The sequence below is a fragment of the Botryllus schlosseri genome, chromosome 11 (assembly GCF_051294905.1).
Source record: "Botryllus schlosseri isolate E-star chromosome 11, Bs_hap1, whole genome shotgun sequence".
In the NCBI taxonomy this organism is placed as follows: Eukaryota; Metazoa; Chordata; class Ascidiacea; order Stolidobranchia; family Styelidae; genus Botryllus; species Botryllus schlosseri.
Genome location: NC_137246.1, coordinates 4,307,794 through 4,322,187, shown reverse-complemented (window position 1 = coordinate 4,322,187; position 14,394 = coordinate 4,307,794). Strand labels below are relative to the sequence as shown.

Genomic DNA, 14,394 nt, shown 5'->3' with positions numbered 1-14,394 from the left:
CCAGTTCATGGTTGCTCTTTTTATTTATTTTTTTCTATGACGATAAGAATCGTGCGAAATGTTTTACTGTCAGAAAGGTGTGCGTGTCTAGATAAGTTTGCCAACCACTTCTTCAAACTATTTATCGTGGAAAATATAGGAAAATGCGACAAATCGTCCTCAAAACACATTATTTAGACTTTATGATTACTAATTCCATTATCACTTTTCCCTGTACTTCATCCTTCAATTTCCGGCAGCCGTCAGGAATCAATTTTGTATTATTTCGACATCGTCAGAAATCGTTGGTGATAAATATCACTCTCCTTATCCTGGCTCTAATCCAGGGGCTGGCAACTTCTCCGGTCGGCGGCCGGATATGGAAAAATAAAGTACTTGGAGGGTGGTATTACAGACTATATACATTAATCGAGTATTTAATGCACATACACATGGAATAAATCGTATTTAATCGTAACCTTTCAGTTTAAAGTATAGAGACCAAAAACAGTATTTAATGAATTGATCAACAATAGCCGTTGGAGTCAATCAGACATATGTGGTCATTCAAAGTTGTCAACGAGTTCTTAGAGCTCTGGCTGCATGTCGTATGTAGAAACCTTTAGTAAGGACTGCACCTAAACATCTGTTATATAGGAACGCTACCTTGTCTCGTTAATGTTCATGGTTGAAAATTATGTAGACCCGAACAGAGCAAGTATAGTTCCATGACCATCTTTCTCAGGTTGGCAAACTTGATTCATTCTGTGGCGCAAATAATAATTGTCAATATTTTCATATTAGAATTTCACCCCCAGGGCGGAAACTCTTTGCGGACAACTCAAAATCTCTTTGCGGGCCGTATGGTGCCCGTCTCTGCTCTGATCGGTGGTTTCTAACCTTTTTATAGTCGCGATCCAATTTCCGATTTGAATATGTGCGGTGAACACCTTAATATTGGGTAAACGACCTTGACACATACGGCCAGACTTAATCACGGCTACCATATTGACATCGCGTTGACTATACGCGCCTTATTATTGAGTCCATACATATTTCAGTTCTCAAACGGTGGGCCACCGGAGCATTTTGAGATGGGCCACAGAGCTATTTGGAAAATTGAAGTCTTGGTGAAAGGTTAGTTACATTTGTTATGTTTTTCGCTCAAAAATATGTTCATATTGTCGAATTATACGTAGGTAACATCAGGGTTGTAACCAAGTCACATGGTTCCGAGTCACGAGTCAATCTTACTTTTGTGGTTTTGACTCGAGTCAAGTCGAGTCATTTTCAATTCATCACCGAGTCGAGTCCGAGTCCAAGTCACCGTTTAAAGGCTCAAGTCCGAGTCATAGTGTTATGACTCGAGTCCTAGTCCAAGTCACAGTATTGAAGTCATGTTCAACTTATGTTTTCAATCCTGCTTGGGTGATATCGAATTCCTTGCTTGCCAAACATGCTTATTTTGTCCCTATCAGAGTCTTGGCACATGTTTATTTAGGCAGATAACGGACAGTTCCTGGCCTCATTTACCGATGCTACAGATAGACGAGACAGGCCGCCATTATGATAACTTGACTAATCTTAGAACTTTAAATCAAATATCGGTCTTGTCAGTCCGATACATCACAAATACAAGCATTCAGTTTTTATTACGAGCACATCGACGACAGCTCACAAATAGGTTCTAGAGAACCAACGAATTTACGTCTAGATACCAGCTGATAGAGAATCAACAGATGCATGTTTATGTAGAGTTACAGTTTTTCTTTCACATTATCAGGTGGTTGACCAAAAAAAGGTCAACTTTACTGCTCAGGTCTCGAAATAGCCGTCGGAGCGTTACTTCAGTGCTGATTTACTGTATCTTAGTCGAATTTGCCCTACATTTAGAAAAAATTCTCGAAAAAGGACAAAATCTCCAAAAGGAGGCTACTTCTTAGAATTGTTAGATTGCCTAAAAGAACTTAAATTTGGCTCAATTCCAACCAGTAGAAAGCTATGCTATGAGAGAAAATGTGGATTAATTACAATAGAGACTTTCGAATTTTACCGGCTACCTCATGATATTGTTAGATTGTGTAAAAATACGATTCATAAAAAATTTGGCTCAATTCCAACTAGAAGAAGCGAAGTTATTAGAGTGGAATATTTTGGCTATGAAAAAATAGTCGGCTTACTACTAGTATGTAATTATATTATATGAAAGAATTTCCCACTAAAAATACTCCATTTATTTTCAAATCCAAAATTTTCTCCTCTCATATCATTGATCCCACTTTTTAAAATTAGGCCAGATTCAGTGTTCTTTTTATGCAACATAACAATTTTATCAAGTAGCCACCCAGTAGAATAAAAAGAAGTTATTTTTGAACAGCCCTATTGTACAGACATCACACAACATTAGCTATTCATTATTACTCACGTGCACAATCCACATACCTAACAAAACATCAAATGGACGGAGGGTATTGTGTGTTTTTACAGACAGCAGATCAAATCAATGAGTTACACTTCAAAACTACCAAAGTGGAAAGGAGATCCTCAGATATGCTAAAGCGGCATGGTCTTAGAATATATCCACATCTACTGAATTAACGTTCCACTGGTGCACTAGATGCATGAATTGACAAGCATTTTTGAACCACACGGAAGAGTATTGAATACTCATTCTTTCTAGTCACCCGAAAATGCAAAGAACCATCACCTTCAAATCTACGCATGAGCTTATCAGTCTCTTCCAAGTACTTGACCATCTGAGTCATTTCATTGGCTCTAATTGAACTTTGCTTCGATTGTTTGCTGGTATAATTGAAAAGTCTTGAGTACTCTGATAGCGGAGGATCGATTACCTCTTCATCATTGGATGATTTTGTACAATGCAATATGCATTGCTACTATGTACCATTGTCTGTTGTTTTTACGGCGGCATATCTGATATCAGACGAGTGTAAAAAAAGCAGTGGTGACAAATAGCAACGTCGGCAGAATTCGTCAGATGCGTTGATCTAACCATTACGATTCGCAAATTTCTTCATCTTCAAGTCGTATAAAATAAGCCGAGTCAATGACTTGGGTCGAGTCATGCGTAATGACTCGAGTACAAGTCGAGTCAATCCAAATATTGACTCGAGTCGAGTCGAGTCATTTTCCCATTTCAAGAAAATGACTCGAGTCAAGTCGAGTCACAAAAAAATCGTGACTCGAGTCATGATTCGAGTCATTACAACCCTGGGTAACATCAAGCTTTTCATCCGACTCTGATGAGACGCAGTGGAACGTATGGAGTTACAATGTACAAGTTAAAAATAGGCATATCGGCGCCGGCGATTACCACGTATCGAACTGGACTATGACTCTGGGATAAGAGGTGGGACACAGAACATTTTCAGACCGAAAAATGGGCCACAGCCAAAACACGGCTGAGAACACCTGTACTAGACACTAGGGCGGAGCATGTACCGGAGCCGGATTGCATATCCATCCTGATTTTCACAGTTTTGTCCTGAGTCGGATCAGTACTTTTTCTGATACGGTCGGAGTCGTATCGGAGCCGGATCAATACTTTTTACAAAGAATATGACAGCCTTACCCTCGTCCACCCTCGAATCAATAGTTAATGTGAAACGTTCATGGAAATAGACCACATGCTAAGTCCAAGTCGCCATAATTACATCAGACATTAATTTGGTTAAATCTTTGAGTTTTTAATTTCCTGTTCGCATTGTTTCAATCAATATTCAATACTATCATGTGTGTAGATAATTATTATCGTAGTTTTTCGGACCGGATCAGTCTCATTTCTAGAATCCGGCCTAGGAGCACACTTGGACAACTAGAAATTTTCAGCGTTTCCGAATTAGATTAGAATTAGAATTAGAGCTACACAGTTCTTTCCGAATTAGATTAGAATTAGAATTAGAGCTCCATAACTTTTTCCAAATTAGATTATAATCAGAATTGGAGCGACACAGTTTATTCCGAATTAAATTAGAATTAGAATTACTGAATTCGCAAAAACTTGGAAATTGAATGAAATTAGGATTGATAAATAAATACAGCAGAACTCAAGTTCATTTCAAATCACGGTGCATTCCCACAACCAAGAGCATGGTGAGCGTATGTACATCAAGCTTGGCTCGCTTCGCACGATAACAGGGGTCACCAACACGCGGCTCGCGAGGTCACATTTTGCGGCGATCTAATTTGTGATTTTGGAAGAATGCGAAATAAAGTATTTACAAATGCTGAAGCAATCATCCTCTTTTCCGGTGTAGTTGAGGGCATGAAAGTGAACAAGCCTGTGTTAACTATCTCATTTCTTTGCTGTCGTTCTGTTTGTGATCGAAACTAGCATGTTGTTCGCAGACTACAAGCTACTATGACAGCATGGCTGTTTTTCGTCACAATAATTACTATCACTGTACCGCGTAAGCAATGTGATGGCAGCTTGGCACTGGGTTTCATTGCGCGAGAGGTATATTCTCGCTACAAAAAGCCTCGGAAAAAGGAGGCATTTTCATGAAAACCGTAAATTAGATTAGATTAAAAATTAGAGCATGGGAACATTTCACTAATTAGACTAGAATTAGAACTAGAGCATAAGTACATTTTACATATTAGATTACAATTAGAATTAGAACATTTCACAAATTAGATTAGAATTAGATTACTGGCATTTCGTTCTAATTTAGTGATATTAGACAACTAGAATTATCTAGTTGTCCAAGTTTGCCTAGGAGTCGATCCGCTCCGCACTTTAGGTAGACACTCGACTAATCTAATACAACGGGCTGTAAAAGCTTTAACAGGCCTAATGCCGAAGACCATATTAGTTATCCGCAATCGACCCCACAACAACCCTCAACACTAACCTCACTGCCATAGCAGCGTCTCGAAAAAGCCCAGCACTCTCACGAATACTTATTCATGGTCTATTTGTGAAGCTGATAACTGAAAGAAATATGGCACCACCTTCTCAACCCCCAGATTAAGGGCAAATGACCCCTCCCCCATTGGGTCGCGACCCCAAGATTGAAAATCCGTAGGCCCGACTGGTCTAACAATCATGTTATTTGGAAAATATCTAACCTGACCTCTGCCTTGACTTGTCTGACTTTTTTAGCAATTCGTGTCCATGGCGGGTACAATGCATTTTTTATATTTACATAGTTTCATAAGTTGAGAATTAAAATTAGAAAAAACTCGATAGTGATAATTGCAATTACACTAAGCCTAATGTAGGTCAACATATGATAACCTAGCACGGACATCGTTCGCACAAGCCACTAACACGGTTCATTTCAACGTATCTCTAGATATTGTCAATCCGGGTTTGAGACATTTCCTTTTCTGATATTAGTGTTGAGTTGTATGTTCACTCCCTGCTGTACAGTGGCATCTCCCGTTGACGGTCGCACTCTCGATTTTCCGAACACCCGCTTGAAGCTTTTCTTAGTTGCCTTCCAGATGGCTTCAGATCCGACATTGTAGAGAATTGGATTGAGCGATTCGGTCAAATTCAACACCCCACGTTGCGCTACAAACGCAATTGTGTACATCCGAAAGTCTTGGATTGCTCTCATCAACGAGAGAACTCGAAAAGTCAACTTCGGAATATAGCCAACGACAAACGATGCCATGATGAAGCCCAGTTGTATCAAAGCTTTTCGCTCCACTTGTCTCGACTCTCTGTTGCCTGTCAGTAGTTATATAGATCGCTGGTGACCTGGCAGGGGCTCTTATGGGCGGGGTGGTGAGGTGCCTGAAAACCGGGGGTGATGATGGCACCCTTTTAGACCCCCCTTGTGGTGGTGAGGTACCATGTGTTCTTATGGATGCGGTGATGATGGTACCCTTTCCGGTATAGGCTGCGGCGGTGAGGTGCCTGAAAACTCGTGGTGATGATGACACCCTTTTGACTCCCCTCTCGGCGGTGAGGTGTCATGTGTTCTTATGGATGCGGTGATGATGGCACCCTTTCCGGTATAGGCTGCGGCGGTGAGGTGCCTGAAAACCGGGGGTGGTGACTCGCCTTTTTTGCTATAGGCGGTGGCGGTGATTCGCCTGTCGTGTATTCTTACGGGATCTGTGGTGATTCGCCATGTATTCTTATGGGTGCGCTCGCATGTCGCACTTTCGGGTATAGGCATCTCTCGCACATCGCATGGAAAACTCGTGGTGGCACATCGCCCTTTCGGGTATTGGCATCTCTCGCACGTCGTACTTTCGCATGTCGTGCTTTCGCGTATAGGTTGTGTTGGTGATTCACCATGCGTTCTTATGGGTGTGGCGGTGATTCGTACTTTCGGGTATATACATCTCTCGACCGGTGTTGAATATGTATCAAGTAAATAGTCATGTGAATGAATCTTTGTTAATGTGTATATCGTGCCGCACAAACGGAAACGCGGCTTGTTGTGAGGATTAAGCAGTGCGACCTATATTTCGAATGACCTGTGTGTGGAATTGTTTCACGGCCAGCCGCGTGCTACTATCGATTATTACACTAATCCAGTCAGCACTATTACATTCAGGAGTATTCAGTATTCAGCAGCGACACGAAAAGCGATCAACAAATAACCGCGTTCACAAACTAACACTTCAAAAATGTGTGAAATAGTTTGCAAAACCCCGCGATCGCTGACAAGATAATGTCTCGGGCATAACCATTTTAGTGACTTGGTGTTAAAGACATACCGATCGCTCACAAGGTAATATTTCGGTAATTAGTTTGTCACAGAGCCGTCGCAGACGGTGATTCGAAAACCAACAATTTGACACTTTCTGGTGCTTGCTATATGTTTTGACACTTCGGAACGTGGTTGACTTTAGTTGTATAATAAGAATCATGTGAATATACAAGTAATGTGTCAATTTGTCAACTTGAAATGAAACTTACTGCACAAACCAAGTTGATTCGTATCTGAATGTGTTAATTCGGTACAATTCTAATTATTTTGAGAAATCTTTTGATTCGACCGTAACCGAATATTACTGACGCCGACTTTCAGCCGCATCGAATTATTCGCACATTCCGCGCCGCTGTTTTCGCACTTATAGAATCAATACAACTATAACTCTACAAGAATCAAGAATCACAAGTATGTGTATTATACAGTTATTGTCTTTATCAACACGAAATCAAACTCTTAACAAAAACACGCAACTAATCATTTGCCAGCTCTAACATTATCAAAAAATTCCAGTATTGTTGATTGAAAATCCTCGAGTCCTTATTATCAAAAACGTTATAGTACGGTGTCGGAATCCATTCGCGGGGTGTACTAAAGCTAAATCCAGATAATCCAAAATGAAATATTTGGACTTTGACATAGTGTGAATTGAAATAGGATTGACAAACATGACTACCAACTTCCCCACAGTCCCGTTTCGATATTATACACACATTGATTTGAAACAAGTAATGAAACATCACAACTCTATTCACGGTCTGGCTTTCCGTTTGTCAAAGAGATATTTTTACATCTTACCATACTCAAAAGAATTATTCACAACATTACCAATTGTTAAAAATCTAGTTTTCAATTACTTGATTATATCACTGCAACTCATGAATTTGAATTTATTCATCCTGGTTGTATTCGTATGCTCGGTCTTTTTTTATTCGATTGTAAAGGTTGTTACTATTCTGAAGACAAAGTATTTACTAATCGGTGCATATACGTTTTGACTTGGACATATTATATTTTGAGTATACGAGATTTGAATGTCTGAACAATAACTGAGAAATAATTTATCACAATTAAATCCGTATATTACAGCGTAATAGATATTTGAATGTCAGCAACTCGGTAAGATCATAGTTACTACCACATTACCTAATTTACCCGACCAACTCGTCATGAGCATTCCCGAAATCAACACAAACATGACTACTGACTTGAGTTAACCACAAAACAGCATCAAGTTTTAAATCCACTTGTAGCTTACGGATTATTTGAATGCGGGTTATGTTTTGTTGTAATTGAGTGTACGGAAATAGTATTACGTCTTGACATCTTACCATCTTACGATATTCAAAGAGTCAACCACGAAAACATTGTCAAGTAAATCCGTTACCCGACCAACTCAAACAGTATCAGTACGAAAAACAGCCAAACATACACGAGTCCATACAATCACTAAAACCTAAAATCCATAACAAGTTCGGTTGTATTCATATCCCTACACATCTTGTTTTATCCAGCTTGAAAAGTCGTTACTATTCTGTAAGATAGAGGAATTACTACGCGGTATATTCTGCAAGACAAACTAATTACTACTCGGTATATTTTGTAAGACAAAAGTAATCACTTCTCAGTGTCGGCGACTTGAGATTAACATAATATGTTTGAGTATACGAGATTTGAAAGTCCGACCAACGTAGTTGAGAATTCATTTCTTACAATCGAACGATGGTGTTATATTCAAAGTTATCATGCTGTGAACATAAGGATTGTCACATCGATTTAACATATGAGATTTTGTAATGGTCTATCATGACTTGATTATTAAATTATTCGCGTTAATTAGACCCGGCGTTGTGGTAAAGGTTATTATGACAGCAACAAACTTTTCAGTACCGTTGTTATTAACATATTGAGTTGTAAAACTATGCGTGTCTGAAATGTTCTTGAATGGAAAATTATTCCACCTTGGTACATATCACCCTGCGTATCGCGGATATCAGAAAATATTTTACAAATGTAATTGTCTCCACTAACCAAGACTAAAGATGAAACAACAATTTCCTTTGTTAAACAATAACTGGTACAATACTTTATCATCGTAATCAGCAGTGAGAATTGAAACACTTTCGCACATTATCCAGTGTCAAGATATCACACTAGGTGAATTGACATACCGCCGCTTGATTAATACCTAATCCATTCGCACCATTTCACATACTTTGATCATTACAAAAGTAAATTGGAATATGTTTGCTAGATGCATTCAATTCAGTTAGAAATGTCTGGTACACAACAATCGTAATATCAAGGAAGTACTTGCTACGCTGTAATTCACTTAACGTGTTTTGTATTGTTGTTCATTTGTAGTATTGATTGTTTTTGAACCCCCAAATAATAATTCCCGACATGAAACCAAACCGCCGAAAGTCGTTACCATCACAACGAAACAATTTGTACGATGTTTGCCAAATGTATCCTATAGTTGGGTGTACTAGAATTATTTGTCTAACACACAGTGTTGGGATCAAGTCACAACCTTCGAGTCACGAGTCATCTCGAGTCATTGCACATTTTGACTCGAGTCAAGTCAAGTCAATCGATTTTCAAAGGTGACTCGAGTCAAGTCAAGTCACTCGTTTTTTGGAGGTGACTCGAGTCAAGTCGAGTCAAGTCAAGTCAAGTCACGAGTCAAGTCACAATTCAAGTCAAACTGAATTTTCGAAGTATGATAGATGATACAAAGTCATTACATTTTACTAGTGATGATGCAAAGTCATTACATTTTACTAACTGAATGAATGGACAGAATAATTGGCCATTAAGCTTGAATCAAATAATGAAATAAAAATGAATATACATGCAAAAAGGTGATGTATCGCTCACGCACACGAAGAACTGCTAATAAAATACTTGAGTAACTAGCTACATATGTTATTATCGGACAACACAGAGGATCGAATACGAAGCCTCGAGAAGTTGAACAAATTGATATGTGACAATTCGCTACCCATCTACACATCCGTGAGAATATAAACGCATAACCTATTTATTCCTTAGGTTTATTAAATCATACAAGAGTGTTGGTGAATGTGATCAGTGCGCAATGTAAGCACTGAGCCGTCTAAGAAACAAAGATACGTTTCTATTTGATGAATCTATTGCTACTACGACAACGTAAGCTGTGATCGTTTCGTTTGCGGTCAATTTATTTGTGATGTAATAATGGAGGATCAGTCAAACCTTCAATCAATGAATGACTGGTTTCTCTCATAAGTGACACAGGCGTATCGCGAACAACCCAAACATACATAACGTAGGGTGATTTTTATTATTATTTATATTCTTTATTCACAGTAAAACTGGTAGATACACACATAATCCGGGGAGCAACCTGCCCCCAAAGGAAAATGGCGAGATTGGAGTAAATTTTTAAAATTTCAGTAATACATTCAAATTGTTATTCCTATGCAATACACGGAGAAGTCAGATTACAGAATTGCAGCAGATGAAGAATTGGCAAGGGTTACAGAGCAGAGGTAGAGATGATTGAAGATGAAGAATCGAAATTACAGAAATTATGCTGTGATTCACAAGCGTAATTTTAGTCCAGTGGTGCATTCAAGGCCTTCCGAAGAATGTGCACAGTGCCCAATAATGTGATCTTTTGGATCATGTCGAATCGAACGTTACCCGGAATTTGTTGGATATGTCTCATGAGTTTTTTGCTCACGACCCATTATTATTATTATTATTATAAGTAAAAATCGTGATAGTGGCGCTTATCACAGCACAGGTTTTGTGCGCCACTTCTATACTTGTTTTTACAATGGATTAGCATTATCCAAATATATACATCACCAACATGCGCATTCAATATAAGGAGCTATATCCAGGCCTGTTTATTTTTGGATATTGGGTTTTATTTTTGGAGATTCTCCAAAAATAAGATTTGAAAACATCCAAAAATAAGCTTTTTGTGGATGATGTTTTTTCAAGTTTTTTTAGTGAAATGCGCGAGTCAGAGCAGTGGTGTAAATACTGTTGAAACAACCAGGAAACTCACAAACACACACAAAAACAGCATGCCTGTGCGGGAGGGGGTCTCCGAAACGCTAAAAGTACTTCCACTCACTGGAAGGATCAGAGGCAACACGACAAGGGTTGAAGAGGCGGCATGGTATGAAATGGTGCGAGTGTGGTGCGGCCGGAACCTTGTGACGCAGGCCGAATACCCCAACCTCTACAACAATAACTTCGTCCACACGATGATGGGACTAAATGGCTACCTCCAACGGCAACAGGACTTGATCCAGGAAAAGAAAAGTATGCGCCCCAACTTTGTAGACACATGTTGGTTGTCAACTAAGAAGATGACCACTTGGCTGACTAGACACCGTACCAAACTCCTCGGGGTTATAAACGATAAAAGTCCGGCCTGTGCACCTCCGCTGCAGTAGTGGATCCAACTAATCGTCCTCGAGCGCATGGCCAGTGGCCACAGAGCTGAGCACCACCGTCACAAAGATTCAGGGACTTGGTCATCTGATCGTGGAGCATCAGGATGAGCTCCATCACCTGGTCGAACGCCTTCGAGATCAGTGCCCAGCTGAGGACTGGGACAATTACACACGCGGCAAAGAAGGTCCTCTGGTCATAGGGTGCTGAACTATCAAGTTCACTGAGTCACGCAATTTCGTGGAGGATCAGAGTGTGCACTGTGCAGTCCTCGACCTTCTCGAGAATATCGACGAAGAAGAGAAGCAGTCCACGTTCGAGGCAGCCAGGAGCCTTATAGCAGGGCTCATCGACGGCATAAAGAAAATTGAAGTTGCATGCCGACAATGAAAGGGTGCTGCCCTGTCTACCACACCAAGTGGTGCAACCTCGTAGGCAGGACAGAACAAACACTTCTAGCTCTTTTAGATTCTAATAATATAAACAAGAGTGATACATATATGTAAGCTACTTTATTTGCAGCTCAGTGAATTGATCGACAAACACCGGGGTGAGCTGTCGAACAAGTGGACACCTGAGTAGATACAAAATATCGAAAAACAATTCCAATCCATGTCTGTCCGATACAAAATGGACGTCACTTTCAAGCGCATTATTTACGAGTGACAGTTCTTTGGACCCACATGGCTCGATGTTCCCCACAACTGCGACGGTCGAAGCCGACTTCTCGAAAATCAACTGGGAAAAGGTCTCTACCGGGCGTCACTGATTTTTATTTGGAGGGCATTCTCCAGGCCAAAGACTTTGTGACGAAAGTATTAGAAAGTTAGATCAAGATAACTGATGATGTCGATGTGTTGAAGGACATGAATACATGATAATAACATACTTTCGGTGAAGTTTTCTATGTATAGTATTAGGGCTAAAAACACCTTAATTTCTTATTTTTGGAGATTCTCCAAAAATAAAATTTGAAAACATCCAAAACTAAGCTATTTTTGTTATTTTTGGAGAAATCCAAAAATAAACAGGCCTGGCTATATCCGACAATAAACACGACATTTGGTTATACAAATAATGAATAAACAACATGTATTAGCTATACTAGATAAGTCTTCCCGAAGATATTACGAACTGTACAACATTATCCAATATCGTTGGATCTGTTAAAACATCCTTCAACTCCCAATTTATTCGGCTCACTCGCGCAGCATGATGTAGTTGTCTCCTTTGATGTTGATATCTCACACAATGTAACAAAAAGTGCTCTACAGATTCTTCTGCATTACATTGCTGACATAGTGGAGTCTCAGAACAACGGATCTTATGCAGATGTTGATTCAGTCTGCAATGGCCGCTTCTTAATCTTAGTAGAATTACGTCTCTTCGCCGTGTTCCAATTTGAGCTATATCGTCGGTAATTGATGGTCGCAAATTCTTATACGCTCTTCCGGTTTCTGTGCTTCGGTATATCTGATCCCATTCACATCTACAATGGTGTCTTAAGACGGACAGTGCATCACGCAGAGGTAATAACTGATTGTTCCCTTCATCCCTTCTTGACGCAGCATCTTTCGCTAATTGATCGGCGATTTCGTTACCACGAATACCAGCATGCCCAGGTATCCAGATGAACGTGATTGATTTATTGTTATTTTGAAGTTCTGCAATATATTCTAATATATCGTTCACAACGTAGTCATTGACCGATCCATGATTGGCGATGGCGGTTAAGGCACTCAAACTGTCACTTACTATAGCAATTTTACTCTGCGTGTTTCTTTCAACCCACGATAATGCATCTTTGATGGCATGCAACTCTGCATAAAATATTGAAAAACATTTAGGAAGCGTCGCAGACAATTTAACATTTAACCGAGGAATGTATACGGCATAACCACATCCTGACGATGTCTTCGAACCATCCGTATATACAAGTGTGTGATCACTGTAGTTCGAGAAAATATGGTCCCGGAATACCACCTTAAAAATTTCTGCAGGGGAATTTCTGCCAAATGATTTTTTCAATGATGAGTCTACATCAGGTTCCTGAGCAATCCACGGAGCGGTTTTTAATAGGCTTGCCCAGATGCGTGCAAATCGCGAATGTCAGCACCACTGGTTAAGGATCGAAAGGTTGAAAATCTCTCATTTATTAAGCTGTATATATCTTCCCATGATTCTTCCAATATCGAATTCGTTGGGTGAGTTTGTTGGGTGCTGAGACAATATCTATATTTTAAACACAGATACAAGTGCCGTAGGGATAGAGGCATATCATTGCATTCAACTTCAATTACAGAAATTGGTGTACTGACCATCGCTCCGCAACATATACGAAGAGCTTGATTGCGAATAGTCTCGACTTTCTTCAGATATGTCTTGGGAGCGAAGAAGTATGCTTCCATACCGTATTCGATTACTGACCTGATGAGAGTCCTGTAGGTAGGGTGATTTAATCGACACCTTATACTAAATGACTTGAAATTGACTCGTAATTTTTGCTCCGAGTCACGAGTCAAACCACATTTCTGAAGCGCCGAGTCAAGTCAAGTCATTTTTGCAAAGTGACTCGAGTCAAGTCAAGTCATACGAAAAAGTTGACTCAAGTCCGACTCGAGTCTAGTCATGACTCGAGTCATCCCAACACTGCATTCAATACTATCATCATCCAACCTTTTATGGTCGCGACCCGAAATTTGGATTTGAAAATGTTCCACGACCCATTCTCAATTAGGAGTGATGATGACTACACCTTCTAACTCGCGGCTAATGTGAGCGAATGTGTGCGCTCTGTGCGAGAATAGCAATTATGCAATTTATGAACTCGTCAACTGCATCCGGGTAATGGCATTCTTTTAATAGTCATTGGTATTTGATTTTCGTCTCCTCGACCCCAAGCGACCTTATTGGGGTCGCGACTTATAGCAATATATGGAGGTAGAGGCTACCAACATCGTTGAAAAGAATCATTCATTAACATTTCTGAGACTATTTTGTGGCCGGTCACAAATATTCCGTGGCTGGCCATGAAAAGTGCTATGGCAGGGGACATGGTTGTATAGATTATTAACCGACGGATACGCAACTCCCGCAAAACCCGGCGGTACGCTTGTGCGAGCAGTCTCTCGTATTGCTGAGCAATCTAAAAGCAGCATATAATTAGTGGTAGCTTGCGACCCGGGGCTGAAATTTAATAAAAAGTGGGCTTAAACGAAAGCTAGTATCGCACTGATTCCGACAATACGAATTCCAATCTTGTCAGGAC

General features: G+C 39.9%; 1 protein-coding gene across 1 annotated transcript in view; it reads right to left on the bottom strand.

Moving 5' to 3' along the window:
* LOC145450963 (4-galactosyl-N-acetylglucosaminide 3-alpha-L-fucosyltransferase FUT5-like) overlaps window positions 1-14,394 on the bottom strand; it is a 263,546-nt gene that overhangs the window by 113,699 nt on the left and 135,453 nt on the right. The window lies entirely within an intron of this gene.